Source organism: Odocoileus virginianus, chromosome 7 (genome assembly GCF_023699985.2).
Source record: "Odocoileus virginianus isolate 20LAN1187 ecotype Illinois chromosome 7, Ovbor_1.2, whole genome shotgun sequence".
Classification (NCBI taxonomy): domain Eukaryota; kingdom Metazoa; phylum Chordata; class Mammalia; order Artiodactyla; family Cervidae; genus Odocoileus; species Odocoileus virginianus.
The window spans coordinates 19853069-19869703 of record NC_069680.1 but is presented as its reverse complement, the minus strand read 5'-3'; the positions used below and the strand labels follow the sequence as shown (position 1 = coordinate 19869703).

Genomic DNA, 16635 nt, shown 5'->3' with positions numbered 1-16635 from the left:
GGAGAGCCAGGGTGGGATGAGCTCAGAAGGTTCCTGGAGGCAGGGGTTTCTGGCGGATGGGAGGATCCATCTAGATCCAGTGCCCCAGTGAAGGCAGCATGCTGAGAAGGAAAGGCCATTTGTCTCATTAAGCCATGAACAGAGAATATCACACCTGGAGCATTTTAGACTCAGCCTAGATTCCTCCTGTAGCCACCTCAGCACAGGAACTAAAAAAGAAACAGCTAAGAAAGTGTCAAGTTTATTAAAACAGCTGAGTTCCTGTCTCTCTCCAGCTCTCTAACTCCGACTTTCCCACTATTTTTAGATGTTCCAGAAATCTCTGCCCAGACATTCCCCACACCCGCCTAAAGACTGAACACGTTTTCTGCCTCACCAGCCATGGACAACCCCACTCAGCCTCCTGTCCAACCCCAAGACCCAGTTTCCAATGGGAGTCTGGGGGACTCCAAAAGTCACAGATTCTAGATTCCCTGAGTCTAGATTCCACAGAGAACCACCCAGAACTTGGTGGTGTTCTCTTCGTAAAGAAAAGAAAGTCGAAATTCATTCTTTGGTTGGGTTTTTCACCATGACTAGTTTTCATTAGCTTTTCAAGTGGAAAATCCACCCCCTCCCTAAGTGGAAAGTTGCCACTTGTGTGCAGAGAGTCATTGTTCATTTAATATTTTTTATACTGAATGGCCCAAGCCCCAGTCTGCTTTAGCTCTGGCCAGGACCCTGAAGGAGTGTGCTTTACAAAGCTTCCTGGCAGGCACTGTTTGAAAAGCCAGTGGCCACTTGCCTCTTGTTAAATCTTGAGGATTGAGGAAACCGAGGGAACTTGCCCAGCCCCATTTGCAGAGCCTGGACCCCCTCTCAGCCTTTTCTTTCCAGTCCAAGTCCTGGTTCACCTGATGAAGAAGCTTCCCAAAGCCATGTCTGCCTCCTGGCCTTCCTCACACTGGAGCTGATAAGGGGTAGAGCAAAGAGAAAACTAAATCAAGAAAGAAACCCAGCTGATAAAACTCCAAGTCCCACTGCTTTGTGAAGCCAGAGGAGACTACGTGGCACAGCTCTTCCCCTAAGGGGCCAACTCTAGAAGAGCTGAGACCAAGAGGGGTCTGCACTTCCAGGTCAGCCCCAGGGCATTAAGCGGAAGTTAAGACAGGTTAGATGAGGAGAGACAGGCAAGTAGACACAGGGAGTAGCGACTGAGAAGGAAAGTGGGGAGACAGGAAATGCGGAGATAGATAGACCTCAGGGTTTTCCAGGTGGCACAGTGGTAAAGAATCCGTCTGCCAATGCAGGAGATGCAAGAGAAGTGGGTTCGATCCTATGATGGGGAAGATCCTCTGGAGGAGGAAATGGCAACCCACTTCAGTATTCTTGCCTGGAGAATCCCACGGACAGAGGAGCCTGGCAGGCTATAGTCCATGGGGTTGCAAAGAGTCAGACATGACTGAACACCCACGTGCGTGTGCACATGCGCGCGCGTGTGCGCACACACACACACACACACGCACACACAGAGGAAGTGGAGAGACAGGAAGAAGAGGGAAAGAAAAATGGCCAGCAGGGGCCCATGTTACTCGGGATTCCTTTGCCAGCTGGATTCCCCATGCAACAGGATGAGGAAAATTTTAGTCTCTACCAGGAAAATTCAAGCCTGGAGATAATTTAAGCTTTCCTGGGACTCTGCCAGCCATCTCCAGGGTTTTGTCAAAATTTCCACCTACTCTGTTTGCATAAGGAAAGTCAGCTTCCATCTTAGAAACCCCATCTTCAACACTGTCCTTTTTCAACTCTTGGTTATTCAGGAGGGTTTGTGGATGAAGATGCATAGAGTAACGGGTTTAAAAGGACTGGCTGAAGCTATAACCCTCCTCCCCCACCCCCACTTACCTACCCACATTCACACAATCTTGTGCAAAAGGCAATACTTGGGGGTGACTCCATGAACTGCAACACTCCAGGCTTCCCTGTCTTTCACCATCTCCTGGAGTCTGCTCAAACTCAAGTCCATTGAGTTCATGATACCATCCAACCATCTCATCCTCCGTCGTCCCCTTATCCTCCTGTCCTCAATCTTTCCCAGCATCAGGGTCTTTTCCAATGAGTCAACTCTTCACATCAGGTGGCTAAAGTATTGGAGCTTCAGCCTCAGCATCAGTCCCTCCAATGAATATTCAGGATTGATTTCCTTTAGGATTAACTGGTTGGGTCTCCTTGCAGTCCAAGGGATTCTCAAGAGTCTTCTCCAACACCACAGTTCAAAAGCATCAGTTCTTTAGCACTCAGCCTTCTTTATAGTCCAGCTCTCACATCTATACATGACTACTGGAAAAACCATAGCTTTGACTATATAGACCTTTGTCGGCAAAGTAATATCCCTGCTTTTTAATATGCTGTCTGGGTTTCTCATAGGTTTTCCTCTAAGGAGCAAGGGTCCAGCAAGGGTGGCTGCAGTCACCATCTGCAGTGATTTGGAGCCCAAAAAAATAAAGTCTGACACTGCTTCCACTGTTTCCCCATCTATTTCCCATGAAGTGATGGACCAGATGCCATGATCTTAGTTTTCTGAATTTAAGCTTTAAGCTAACTTTTTCACTCTCCTCTTTCACTTTCATCAAGAGGCTCTTTAGTTCCTCTTCACTTTCTGCCATAAGGGTGGTGTCATCTGCATATCTGAGGGTATTGATATTTCTCCCAGCAATCTTGATTCCAACTTGTACTTCTTTCAGTCTGGCATTTTGCATGATGTACTCTGCATGTAAGTTAAATAAGCAAGGTAACAATATACAGCCTTGACGTGCTCCTTTCCCTATTTGGAACAAGTCTGTTGTTCCATGTCAAGTTCTAACTGTTACTTCTTGACCTGCACACAGATTTCTCAGGAGGCAGGTAAGATGGTCTGGTATCCTCATCTCTTGAAGAATTTTCCACAGTTTGTTGTGATCTGCACAGTCAAAAGCTTAACATACTCAATGAAGCAGAAGTAGATTTATATAGGTATATATATATATATATTTTTTTTTCCCCCCTCCCACCTCCCTCTCCACCCGATCCCTCTGGGTCTTCCCAGTGCACCAGGCCCGAGCACTTGTCTCATGTACCCAACCTGAGCTGGTTATCCGTTTCACCCTAGATAATATACATGTTTCAATGATGTTCTCCTGAAACATCCCACCCTCTCCTTCTCCCAGAGTCCACAAGTCTGTTCCATACATCTGAGTCTCTTTTTCTGTTTTGCATATAGGGTTATCGTTACCATCTTTCTAAAGTCCATATATATGTGTCAGACATTTCTCCAAGGAAGACATACAGATGGCTAACAAACACATGAAAAGATGCTCAACATCACTCATTATCAGAGAAATGCAAATCAAAACCACAATGAGGTACCATTACACGCCAGTCAGGATGGCTGCTATCCAAAAGTCTACAAGCAATAAATGCTGGAGAGGGTGTGGAGAAAAGGGAACCCTCTTACACTGTTGGTGGGAATGCAAATTAGTACAGCCACTATGGAAAACAGTGTGGAGATTTCTTAAAAAGCTGGAAATAGAACTGCCATATGACCCAGCAATCCCACTTCTGGGCATACACACCAAGGAAACCAGATCTGAAAGAGACACGTGCACCCCAATGTTCATCGCAGCACTGTTTATAATAGCCAGGACATGGAAGCAACCCAGATGCCCATCAGCAGACGAATGGATGAGGAAGCTGTGGTACATATACACCATGGAATACTACTCAGCCATTAAAAAGAATTCATTTGAATCAGTTCTAATGAGATGGATGAAACTGGAGCCCATTATACAGAGCAAAGTAAGCCAGAAAGATAAAGACCATTACAATATACTAACACATATATATATAGGTATATATATTTTTAAGTTCATGGTCTTTCCCTCTCTCCTTTTAATCCTGTCTGAGGATTGCTATTTTGATATGTACACTAATTTTTTTTTAATGCTTATAAAAACACATTGACCTGCTGGGTTTTTTTCCCCAGATGAAATGGGGAAACATAGTATTCCTAAACCTGCTGTGTTAAAAAAAAAAAAATATAGCAGTATGTCCACATATTATTCCAGCTCATGAGATGGATCTGGGCCATTCTTCTTTAACAGCTCTGTTACATCTCTTTGTGAGGATGTACCATTGTCTTCTTAGTCCTTTCAGGCCATTGTAACAGAAATATCACAGTCCAGGTGGCTTATAAACAACAGGAATTTATTCCTCACAGTCTGGAGGCTAGGAGGTCCAAGATCAAGGTACTGGCAGGTCCAGTGATTGGTGAAGACCTGCTTCCTGTTTCAGGGATGGCCTTCTCACTGTGTCCTCATGTGGCAGAAGAGGGGAGGGAGCTCCATGGGGTCTCTTTTATAAGAGCGCTAATCCCACTCATGAGGGCCCCACTCTCATGACCAAGCACCCTCCAAAAGCCCCAGCTCCAATTGCCATCAAGTTGAGGGTTAGTTTTCAACACACGAATTTGAGGACACAAACATTCAGTCTGCAGTAACCATGATTTTAATAACCAGTCTTCTGTTGATGGACATTCAAGTTGTTTCCAGGTTGGGTTTTGTTGTTGTTGGGGGTTTTGTTTATATTTGTTATTATTATAAAGGATCCTCTAATAATTACTATGCATCTCTCCTGACATTCTGGGGTTTTGATATTGTAGGGCAGAGTCCTTATTGCAGAGTCAGGGGAAGTATGTGTTTAAATTGTACTAGACACCGCCTGATCACTTCTTAAGAAGATCTTGAAGTTCTTACTCAGAATAATCTTCAACTCCAAAACCAGAGGGTGATAATTTCTCAAGGACAGCCTTTTTTAAAATGTCATGTCAGTTTTAGGTAAAACGTAAAATTACTTTATAAACACCTAAGTGTTGTTTACAGATCAGATACCAGCTGGTGATGACTTGCTCCTTAAATTCTAAGTAATAATGCTTCCAATCTCCATTCTACAGATATTCCCAGGTCAGCGCCCTGCCATGTTTTCTGAGAGAAGGGTGAGTAGTTGAAGTTTTAGGGACACCACTGATTCCACAGTCTAAGCAACCCTGAAATTCTGTTAATGATCCCACACATGTTATTTTTTCCTGTGCCATGTTAATCCAGATGAAGCCCTTTTCTGTAATATACACACACACACCCTCTTACTGTGCATGCAGACTACCGAAACTTTAGGGGAACTGAAAGGATTTATAGCTTAAGATGTGCTGTGTTCAGTCACTCAGTCGTGTCTGACTCTTTGTGATCCCAAAGAGTCATGTCTAACTCTTTGTAGCCCACCAGCCTCCTCTGTTCTTGGAATTTTCCAGACAAGAATACTGGAGTGGGTTGCCATTTCCTTCTCCAGGGGGTCTTCCCAACCCAGGGATCGAACCACATCTCTTGCATCTCCTGCATTGGCAAGGGGATTCTTTACCACTAGCACCACCTGGGAAGCCCACCTTAAGGTACATATAACTTAAAATTCAGAGTTCAGTATGCCTGTTGCTAAAAATTCCCCCAAACATTTCTAAATTTGGGCTGTGATCTTTGGACTTTTATTTGATCTTTCCTTTTCTCTCCATATTTCTGTCCTCTCTCAGAAGAACAGTTGCCAAGAATAAATAAAATCCCTCCCTTTTTTATACACTGAAATTCAATTTATTCCAGCCTCTGCCCCTAGATTTTTTGACAAGGGGACAGAAGGGTCTTTTGTATAGTGGAGTTCACTCTCCTAGGAAGGAGCGTGGGTTGTAAGTAACAAAAAGTTTTCTCTCCTTTCCACACCAAAAGGTTCATTGCTTTATTCCATTCTCCACCCCGAACAGAGTGTCTTTGTTGTTGTCCAGTCACTCAGTCGTGTCCGACTCTTTGTAACCCTATGGACTACAATTTGCCAGGCTTCCCTGTCCTTCACCATCTCCCAGAGCTTGCCCAAGTTCATATCCATTGCATTGGTGATGCCATCCAACCATCTCATCCTCTGTTGTCCTCTTCTGCTTTCAATCTTTCCCAGCATCAAGGTCTTTTCCAGTGAGTCAGCTGTTTGCATCAGGTGGCCAAAGTATTGGAACTTCAGATTCAGTTCTTCCAAGGTGTCTTTGAAAACTGTAAGTCAGACTTCATCAGCCCTGGTTCATCCCCACTGGCTTCCCAAAGCTGATAGAACAGAATCCAAACCCCTTTCCTGGGCACAGACCTGTGCCCTTTCCTGCATCCTTTGGCTGGGCACGTACCCATCTCTGCTCACAGATCTTCAAACGTACTTAGGTTCTGTTGTGTTCCCTGCCTCCCCCGCTCATAGTATACACAGGAACTCAGCCAAGGAAGACAAGCCCTCAGCCTCTTGCTCCCCTTCACCCCCCGACTACCCAGTCCTCACTGGGACTCACTGGATCTTCTCTCCTGGGCATGTGGGAATTGGCTTGGGTTGCCCACACAGCCTTCCAGATCTTTTGTTCCATCACTGGACCTTGGCTTTCAAAACTGAAAAGGCAAAAATTGAACTCCTGTTTTCGGCATTGTGTTACGACAGCGATCTCTCTTGGGTAGATGGTCTGACGGCCCCTGGGGTGGGGCACCAGAGGACAGAAGGAGCCAGAAGCGACCACTGTAGTGACTGCATCAGCTTGCATTCTCTTGGCAAAGATACCCTAGCCAGACAGCCAGCTTGTTTCTGAATACCTTGATAAGCCCTTGAATGGAGGCACCCCATGGGGCATGCTCGAGGGGCAGGGAGTGGTCTCTGTCCTGCTAACCATCTGGCTAACCTCAAGAGGGGGTGAGTGCTGATAGTGGATCCAGGATTGCTCAGGATAATGATGAAGTTTTGGGAGACTGTACATTAAAAGGAAGAGGCAACACAAAGCAGGGAAGAGAAACTTCTAGAAAAGATCAGAGATGCCAAGGGCCTTTCTCTGGGGTTCTGCTGTCAAGACACCCAGCTGCGTCTTTCCCAGCTGCCGCAATAGTGTCCTCACCATCACCCACTGTGTCCCCTACCAGTGCACTCACCACACACGCTCACACTGACCTTTCAGTTCAGTTCAGTTCAGTCACTCAGTTGTGTCCGACTTTTTGCGACCCCATGGACTTTAGCATGCCCAGCTTCTCTGTCCATCACCAACTCTGGAAGCTTGGCCATCGAATCGGTGATACCATCCAACCATCTCATTTTCTGTCGTCCCCTTCTCTTCCTGCCTTCAATCTTTCCCAGCATCAGGGTCTTTTCCAAGTAGTCAGTTCTTTGCATCAGGTGGCCAAAGTATTGGAGTTTCAGCTTCAGCATCAGTCCTTCCAATGAATATTCAGGACTGATTTCCTTTAGAATTGACTGGTTGGATCTCCTTGTAGTCCAAGGACCTTTATACAATGCAAATCTGACTGTCCTTTTCTGCCTAAAACCTTCTGTGGCTTCCTATTGCCTCTGAACAAAGTCCAAACTTTCCAAGTACCATGAGACCTATTGTGACACGGCTTCTCCTTCTCTTTTCTCTCCGCTCCTCACCGTCCACTCCTCACTTGGCGAACTGAGGTGCTGCCCCCTCCTTACCTTCCAGTCCTCCTTGTACCAGACTCTCCCTTGCCCCGGGCCCTCACACAGCCAGACACCTCCCGCACAACTCCCTGTCGTCCCCTGCAGGGGCTTCCTTCATCCTCACAGCCACCCAGAGATGAGGGTGGTTCATCCTGGTTTTAGAGAGGAAGAGCCTAAGGCACGGGGCATTTAAGTCCTCATAGCTTTAAAAGCAGAGGAAGTGAAAGTGTTAGTCACTCGTCTGTGTCTGACTCTGTGACCTCCTCGACTGTAGCCCTCCAAGCTCCTCTGCCCATGGGATTCTCCAGGCAAGGATGCTGGAGTGGGCTGCCACACCCTTCTCCAGGGGGTCTTCCCGACCCAGGCATTGAACCCGGGTCTCCTGCATTGCAGGCAGATTCTTTACTATCTGAGCCACCAGGGAAGCCCTATGTTATGTATATTTTACCACAATTAAAACAATTTTTTAAAATCACATAATAAAAATGGAGTTCATGGGAAAAATGGAGTTGGGACATAACACAAAAAACTTGGTTGATTACACATTTTAAAAATACTTCTGAACCTAACAAAACAGTAGCAGTTTTATATGTGTTAAAAGGTTAAAACATACATAAATATGACAATAAACATGGTACTTCACCTTGAAGGAAAAAAAAAACAGGAAAGATACAGAACAGAGATTCTCAAACTTTTTAGTCTTTATGCTCTTAAAGAATTTTCAAGAATCCCATAGGGCTCATGGGGTTTGTATCTATTGATATTTTCCATGTTCAAAATTAAAGCTGAGAAATGTGCATCAAACAAGAACACAGAGGTGCACAGTCCATCAGGGGGATGATATCATTCCACACCGTGTGGCTTCCAGAAAACCCCACCGCACACTCGTGAGAGAATGAAAGGGGAAAAGGCAAATAACAGCATAATATTCTCTGATGAGAATAGTTTTGACCTTTTGGGTCTCCTGAAAGGATCCAGAGGATGCTCGAATGTTCCCAGAACATACTTTCTCTTAGATTTGGTTTTGGCTGCGCTAGGTCTTTGTTGCTCTGCTCAAGCTTTCTCGAGTTGCGGCTGGCCTTCGTTATGGGGCACCGGTTTCTTACTGCAGTCGCTTCCCTTGCTGTGAGCACAGGCGCTACGGCACGCGGGCATCAACAGTGGCAGCGTGTAGGCGCAGTGATTGCACCTCCTGGACCCTAGAGCATAGGTTCAGTAGTCACAGCACAGGGACTTATCCCTCTGCACGTGGACTTATCCTTCTGCACGTGGAAGCTTCCTGGACCAGGGATCGGACCCCTGTCTCCTGCATTGGCAGGCAGACTCTTTTACCACTGAGCCGCCAGAGAAGCCCCCCAGAGACCACTAAGGCAGGGTCTCTAGAGGGGACAGTGGAGAGGATGGGAAAGGGGAAGTGAGGGTATCTGAACAGGAAATCAAGTACAGTCAGGAAAAGCCTCACTAGGAGGAGCTCCATAAAGACTGACAGACACCGGGAGAGCAGCAGGGAAAGCCAGCCGCGCCCACCTGACCTGGTACAGTGGCCCCCGCAGCCTGGCAACGGCTCCCAGAGAGTGCGCCTCCGGCCCTCCCCTGGGCCCCGCAGCGGCGCTCTCCAGGTCATGCCTGATTTGGCGCAGGAAGGCGCAGTTGTTGGCGAGTGGTTTTTCCGCCGGCCAAGCCCTGCCTTGTGATGTTGTTGCAGGTCCAGCGTGAGTGGCAGACAGTTTAATAAGGCTTATTGAAAAACAAAAACAAATCAGCTTTTCTCAGCGTGAGATGAGTTGTGCGCGGCCTTAATCCCCTGCGGTCGCCCCGCGCTCCGCAGCTAGCCACCTGTCCTAGTCCCTGCAGACCTCCTCAGTGAAGGTTACGTCCCCTTTCCAATGACGTGGAGCAGAAACCCAGTAATGCATTCAGCACAGTGAAAACTTAATCCCAAATATCATTTTTACTCATCTGAGGGAAGTTAACCTGCTGAAGATTCAATTCAACAAACACTGCCTCCGAATTGAGGTCATCCATTTACTTAATTGTAACACTGCTGCTTCTGACACAAGGTCTGATCAACACCCAGGTCAGGATTCTCGGATGGATTTTATTCATCACGTTTTCTGCTTCCCTGTAAATGAGTGAAGCCAGGATGGAGTCGGGATTGGCAATGTCTTCTTGCTGATGCCAAGCAGAGTGCCCGAAACATGTGGGCATCTATGGATCAGGAGGGGTCAGAGGCCCAGGGGTATCAAATGACATGCCCTTTTGGGAGGGCTGGTAGCCTCTTCAGCAGGGGGGCTCCTGGGCCACACGGGAGAAATGGGGAAAGGGTTGTGGAGCCTGGAAGGAAGGTCCCTGCACTACCAGAGTAGGGCGCTGTGATTGTCAGGGTAATCCAGAAAATAGAACCAATAAGATGTACATGTACATAGAAAGGGGCTTCGCAGGAGGCACAGTGGTAAGGAATCCACCTGCCAAAGCAGGAGACACAGGAGATGTGGGTTCAGTCCCGGGGCTGGGAAGATTCTCTGAAGAAGGAAATGACAACCCACTCCAGTATTCCTACCTGTAAAATCCAAAGGACAGAGGAGCCTCACGGGCTACAGTCCAGGGTTTTGCAAAGAGTTGGACACAACTGAGCAACTACACATGCACATACATAGAAAGATTTATTCTACCAAATTGGCTCACATGACATGGAGGCTGACAAGCCCCAGGATCTGCAGGGTGAGTTGGCAAGCTGGAGACCAAGGAGAGCAAATGGTGTCACTCCAGTCCGAGTCTGAAGGCCTGAGAACCAGAAGAGCCAAAGATATAAGTTCTATCCCAAGAGCTGGCAGACTCAAGGGCCAGGAAGAACCAGTGCTTCAGTTCCCTCAGAAGGTAGGAAAAAGCCAACATCTTAGTCAGCAAGCAGTCAGACGAGAGGAATTCGGTCTTACTCATGAGATGGTCTACCTTTTTGTTCTCTTCATGCCTTCAACTGATTGGATGTGGCCCACCCATATAGGAAGGGCAATCTGCTTTACTTAGCCTGATTTACATGTTAACCTCATCCAGAAATAACCTTACAGAAACACATAGAATAATGTATTACCAAATATCTGGGTGCCCTGGGGCCCAGGCAAGTTGACACATAGAACTACTCAACACAGATACCCAAGAAAAAGGGAGGCAAATCAGGAGGAAAAAGTGGTGCTCACTCAGAAGCAAGGGAGAGCAGAGAAACTGCTGGCTGCCCCAGGCAGGCCCCAGGTCAGGCTGCTGGTTGTGCCAGGGCTGGGGGTTCCCCTTTTGTGAGTTCCTCCTGGTCCTGCAGCAGTGGGGAGCATGCCATGGAGTTAAGCTAACTTTGAAAGGCCTTTGGGGCCTGGACCATTAGAAAGCCAGGCCTTTGGACAGTTACCTGGTGCCAAGGAGGACCTGGCCCCTGCTGCTGAGCCTTTCAAGACAAGGTAACATCTTAGACCAGGATGCCTCCTCTCCTGATTACCTTTCTGCAGGTTTATTGATTAAGGCTGAGTCACAACCAACAATGAAAGAAAAGGGCCTTCATTAAGGAGAAAAGGAAGGAAATAGAATTCAGAGAACTGGCCCAGGACCCTTGCAACACCTGGCAAGTACATCATCTCATTGAGCAATGAAGAAGGACATGGTGGCCCTCCTATAATTAAGCACAGTTTATTATGATGTCATAGTCGACATAACTGAGTGCTTATGATAAACCTGACTCTGTGCTTTATGGTCTTGACTCATTCAATCTGTAAATGACATTAACTGGAACAACTCCAAAAGGTGGGAGGAAGAAAGTGAGGCCCATACGCATGCACTGACATGGGGTCACACAGCTGCTGAGAGGGGAGAGCTGGGACTTGAACCCACATAGTCATTCCAGAATTATCTACTCCACTACCCACCTCATCACTTGAGTGGATTCTGCCGTGTGGGGTCCCCCAGGTTTAGGTTATGCCCTGGGCACTGGGGAAACTGAACTGAGAATCAGCTAGGCACAGGCCAAACGGCACAGCTGAGTGAAGTGAAAGGCAGGCTTGCTGGAGTGAAGGAAGCACAGATCAGCTTCCCACCTGGATCCCTCTGTCTCCTGTCTTTCTCTCATCATGGCCACAGGCAGCCTCTGTGAGCATTACCAGAAAATCAGGAAAGAAACAGATGCCCCCTGTTAAAGAGAAACCCCAAGACCCCAAATGACATCACCTGTACTAAAGCCTCTGCTGACAGACCTGACAACTATAGTTTTGCCCTTCCCCAGGAAGGTGATGGTACTCAGCCAGTCTGGAATTTCCTGGTCAGCACCAATGAGATCATCTATCACAGGGCCATCTCCATTTCCCCCACCAAAGGATGACAAGGTAACCTGCATAACAGACCTTCGTCCCCTGCCTCTGCCCCCAAGAAGGTGACCTGATCTGAAACAATCCTTTCTTGTCTTTTTCTGAGACCTTCCTTGCCTCACCCTCCTCCTGTCTATAAAAGCCATCCATTTTGTGTAATTCCTCTGAGCATCCTCTACTCACTAGGTGGGATGCTGTTGCATTCTTGAATCACTGAATAAAACCAATTAGATCTTCAATTTTACCCATTTGAATATTTTTTTTTGAACACACTCAAACAAGGCTATCCTGGAGGAGGGCATAGCAACCCACTTCAGTTTTCTGGCCTGGAGAATCCCCATGGACAGAGGAGCCTGGTGGGCTACAGTCCGTAGGGTCACAAAGAGTCAGACACAACTGAAATGACTTAGCATGCACACACGCAAAGCAAAGCTAAGGGGGAGGTGGCAGCTTCAAAGACAGCAGTAGGGGTACCCCACCTACAGGGAGAGCTGACATTCCAGAAGAGGGAGACCAGGAGGCTGTTCCTGTCTGAGGGCCTGTCAGCCTCCTGTGCCCCCTCCAGGCTCCCCCATTACATCTGTAAACCCCCTGCTGACAGCACCTCTGTCTCCTCTCAACACACAGCAGACAATCCACCATTCCAGCGGCCCCTGGGCTCCAAACAACCATGACAGTGCTTCCCAAGCCAGCCTCAGGCCTCTCCTTATCCCTGAGGAAAACAGCTAAGTCTGCCCTTCAAGTCCAGAACAAGCTCTGAATTTTAATTCTGGATTTAATTCCATGTGGGTTGAGCCAGGAGCCATTCAGAGACGGATTAGCAGCCCTGACACTGCTGAGCCTCTCATCTTTGGGAAAAGCGACATAAATCAACACCCACTAAGCCCAGCCCTGTGGAAGTCTCCCTGTGACCCCCGAGAGTGCTTTTGGGAATGACCCCTCTGGGCCACTTCACCATCTTTTTGGGATCGCTCTGCCCAGCCCAGAGCAGGACTCAACAACATGACAGGAAGGTGACCAGAGGGGAAGGATGCAGCAGAAACAAGAGGTGTAATGCCAGTCCCACAGATTCCTGGGGTGGGAGAGTTTCCTCCTCATAACCCTTGACGGACACCACACACACGAAAACCGGGAGAGCAAAAGGGAGCCTGAGGAGCTGGGGCTGGTATTAGTCAGGGCCCGACAGAGAAACAGAGCTAACTGGAGACATGCGTGTGTGGTCTAAAGGCCTGCAAATCAAGAGACATGTACGTATACCTGATGGTGAATGTTCCAGTCTGAAAGCCAGCAGACTGAAGACCCAAGAAGAGCTGATGCTTCAGTTCCTGTCCAAAAGCAGGGAAAGGCTGATGTCCGCACTCAACAGTCAGGCAGGAGGAGTTCTCTCTCACTTGCAGAAGAGTCAGTCTTTTCATTCTACCCAGGTCTTCGACTATTTAGACGAGGCCCACCCATTATAGGAGGGTAATCTGCTTTCCAGCATCTGTGGATTCAGATATTAATCTCACCCAAAACCACACTTATAGACACACCTGAAATAATGTTTGAGCAAATATCTGGACAACCTGTGGCCCAGTCAAGTTGACACATAAAATTAACCATCACAGGGCTCAACGTAGAAAAACAGAGGATACTTAGCATAAAAACACTTAAGCGCTATGCGGGAGAAGTCGCCTTTGACCCAGGAAAGGCCTGATTGTCTTTAAGTTTCCCCACTCTGAGGTCAGAGCAGGTACAAAGCCAGGTGGGATTGAGTGACTGCAGGACTGGAGAGGGACCCTGAGGAGGATTCCTGGGAGGAGCCCAGAGTAAGGGAATATGCAAAATATGTACCACCTGGTCCTTACGTAAATCCAAAACAGACTCCTACCTTCTGTCTCTAACTTAAAATTATGCTGGCATTTCGTCTTACGAATAAACACTGTAACACAAATCGTTCATTCAATCCCTCTAATAATTACCAGCTCATTTGTGCGTGATTTTTAAATTTGTCCTGGCTGCCACTAGCTGGGAGGTCCCTGTCTGAGCCATGATTGACTTAGTGCATGCACGCTCAGTGGCTCTGTTGTATCTGGCTCTTTTGCGACCCCATGGACTATAGCCAGCAAGGCTCCTGTGTCCATGGAATTTTCCAGGCAAGTATACTGGAGTGGGTTGCCATTTCCTACTCCAGAGAATCTTCCTGACTCAGGGTTCGAACCTGTGTCTCTTGCATTGGCAAGCGAATTCTTTACCACTGAGCTGCTGGGCAAGTTCCCAACTGACTATCTAGACTGCATCAGTTTCTGTTTTGTTTTGTTTTTCAGAGAAAACTTATTTAGATACATTGTAAATATAGTGTGAGGTTTCCCTGCTGGCTGCAATATAGGAGACCTGGGTTCGATCCCTGGGTCAGGGAGTTCCTCTGGAGAAGGAAATGGCTGTTCAATCCAGGATTCTTCCCTGGAGAATTTCATGGACAGAGGAGCCTGGTGGGCTACAGTCCATGGGGGTCACAAAGAGTTGGGCACAACTGAGTGACTCACACACACAAGCATAGGCTGAGTAGATGGTATGTGAAAGGTGAAAAATCCTCAGTGCTACCCAGACCTTCAGCTTGCATGTGTCCTTTACGTCCCTGACATGGGCGGGAGGAGTGGGCAGTGTTCTGGATGCTGCCTCCATCCTGCCCTAGTGGACTTACAAACCTCAGAGCTGCTTAACTTCCCTTGACATATTCTTAGCTATGCATTCGCCTCCTGAATGTTTCTGAAATCTGTAGTTTATACATCCCTAACTTTTCAAAGCCTTGAGTATAAAGTGCATAAGAGGGAAGGAAAGACTGCATCCAATTCTCCCAAGGACATCCCCATCAGGGTGATGGTCACGAGGTCCCTGGCACCGGGTCTTCTCTTCCAGCCAGTGAAGCATGGCCTCGTGCCCACACGTCACGGCTGGAAACACACACACCTACCCCGTCGTCTGGAGGGAGAGAGCCTCTGCCACAGTGGCTGCCTGCCTTGCCACCTGCTCTCTTGTACCCACCAATGCTGGCTGCTCTGGGGCAGTGGGCTGGCACGGCACTTACCCTCACTGCCCCCATCCACTTGGTGCCATCAAGGGCTGCCAGCCTACTCTCCAGCGTCTGGCCACCTGGTAACCTCTAGGCTGCCAGGGCTAATGTCTGCCAGGGACTACAATGACACTTTGTAGTCTCGTGAACTAGTACTTTTTACCATCTGGTATGAGAGTATTTCAGCATTTTAATCACCATGAGGAATCACACACATTAATCACACACATTACTAGTATGTCCTTAGCAAATCACAGTCTTGAGTCAGAAGGACCTAGGGGGCATGAGGAAGGGGGGACGGGGATAGAGGGGCAACCAATGAGGAGGGGTTTCTCTATAGGCTAGACAGGAGCAGCTGAGGGAGGCAGCCCAGGAATCTAGCATTAAGGCCCCCAATGTCCCTGAGGGGATGGGGAATGAGCTGAAAAGAGAAGCTAGAAGTACGGGTCTGCTTTGAACATCTGAACTCTGCGCCCTTAACCACTCGATGGTAAAAACTAAGGGTGGCGTGCTGGGCAGATGTACCATGGATCATGGACCCACACCATGCCAGGCTCTGTGGAAGGCATGCTCCTAGTAGTTTTCTAGTAGTTTTCTTTACATTTCTCAAAGAAACTATCTCTTTAAAGAACATATTGTCTCACATTTTACATGAGGATAGTGAAGCTCAGAGAGTTGGGATTTATCTATTCATTCACCCTACAAATGAACATACCAAGTACTGTGCCTCACACTAGGTAAGGACTGACCCAAACAGACATGGGCCCCGTCTTCATGGAGCTTACAGTCTGATGAGGAAGACCCACATTAAAGAAGTGAAGTGAAAGTTGCTCAGTCGTGTCCGACTCTTTGCAACCCCATGGACTATACAGTCCATGGAATTCTCCAGGCCAGAATCCTGGAGTGGGTAGCCTTTCCCTTCTCCAGGAGATCTTCCCAACCCAGAAATTGAACCCAGGTCTCCCACATTGCAGGCAGATTCTTTACCAGCTGAGCCACAAGGGAAGCCCACATTAAAGAAATGAGCCCACAAGTAAATATATGATTATATGTCACTGTAAATACAGTATAGTTAGAAAAAGGCCAAAGGTACCATGAGAGTGAATGATGTAGGGACCTAACATAGACCACTCAGAGAAAACTTCCATCTACAGGAGCCCTCCGTGACCCAGCCAGTGAGCAGCAGAACCAGGATTCTAATGCATGGCCTTGTTCTTCCCACGGGTTCCGCATCTCTAAACAAATGGGAATGGTGGGGCTGATCAATATCCTCTCTGATATCTACAAGTCTTGGACATGTCTTCGGCTGCTGTGGCCTAAGTTCTCACTTCTACCTTCCTATCATCTATCCTACGTATCTCTCTTGGTGTATGGGGTTGGAATAAGTCAGACATGGGACCACTTAAAAAAATGTTGACCAGTAGCAAGAAGCTTTGAGGCCCGTTCCTAACTTTGCTGCTTACCAAGGATGAGACTGAGACACTTTGCTTTGCCCAGACTCTAAGGGGTCACGCAGTGATCATGGTTACCTTTCACTAAGCACCTACCACATGTCAGAAGCTGAATAGCTGCTTTCAGTGAGCATTGTCCTCTGTGGTTGCCCGAATTATCAACTCTGATTCTTCCTTCCTCCCTGCACCCATGGTCTTGCCTCGGGCCATCCCATTACTTTAGACAATGGGATGTTAGTAGAAAAGATGCAAGCAAGGA

General features: G+C 47.6%; 1 long non-coding RNA gene across 8 annotated transcripts in view; it reads left to right on the top strand.

Moving 5' to 3' along the window:
- LOC139035978 (uncharacterized) overlaps positions 1 to 16635 on the top strand; it is a 100334-nt gene that overhangs the window by 58528 nt on the left and 25171 nt on the right. For 2 of the 8 annotated variants that reach the window (XR_011488645.1, XR_011488649.1), the window contains one exon: positions 11792 to 11891. The exons of the other annotated variants lie outside the window; for them this stretch is intronic. This is a non-coding gene — a long non-coding RNA (uncharacterized lncRNA). The remainder of the gene's footprint in view (positions 1 to 11791; positions 11892 to 16635) is intronic. 8 annotated transcript variants of the gene reach the window in all.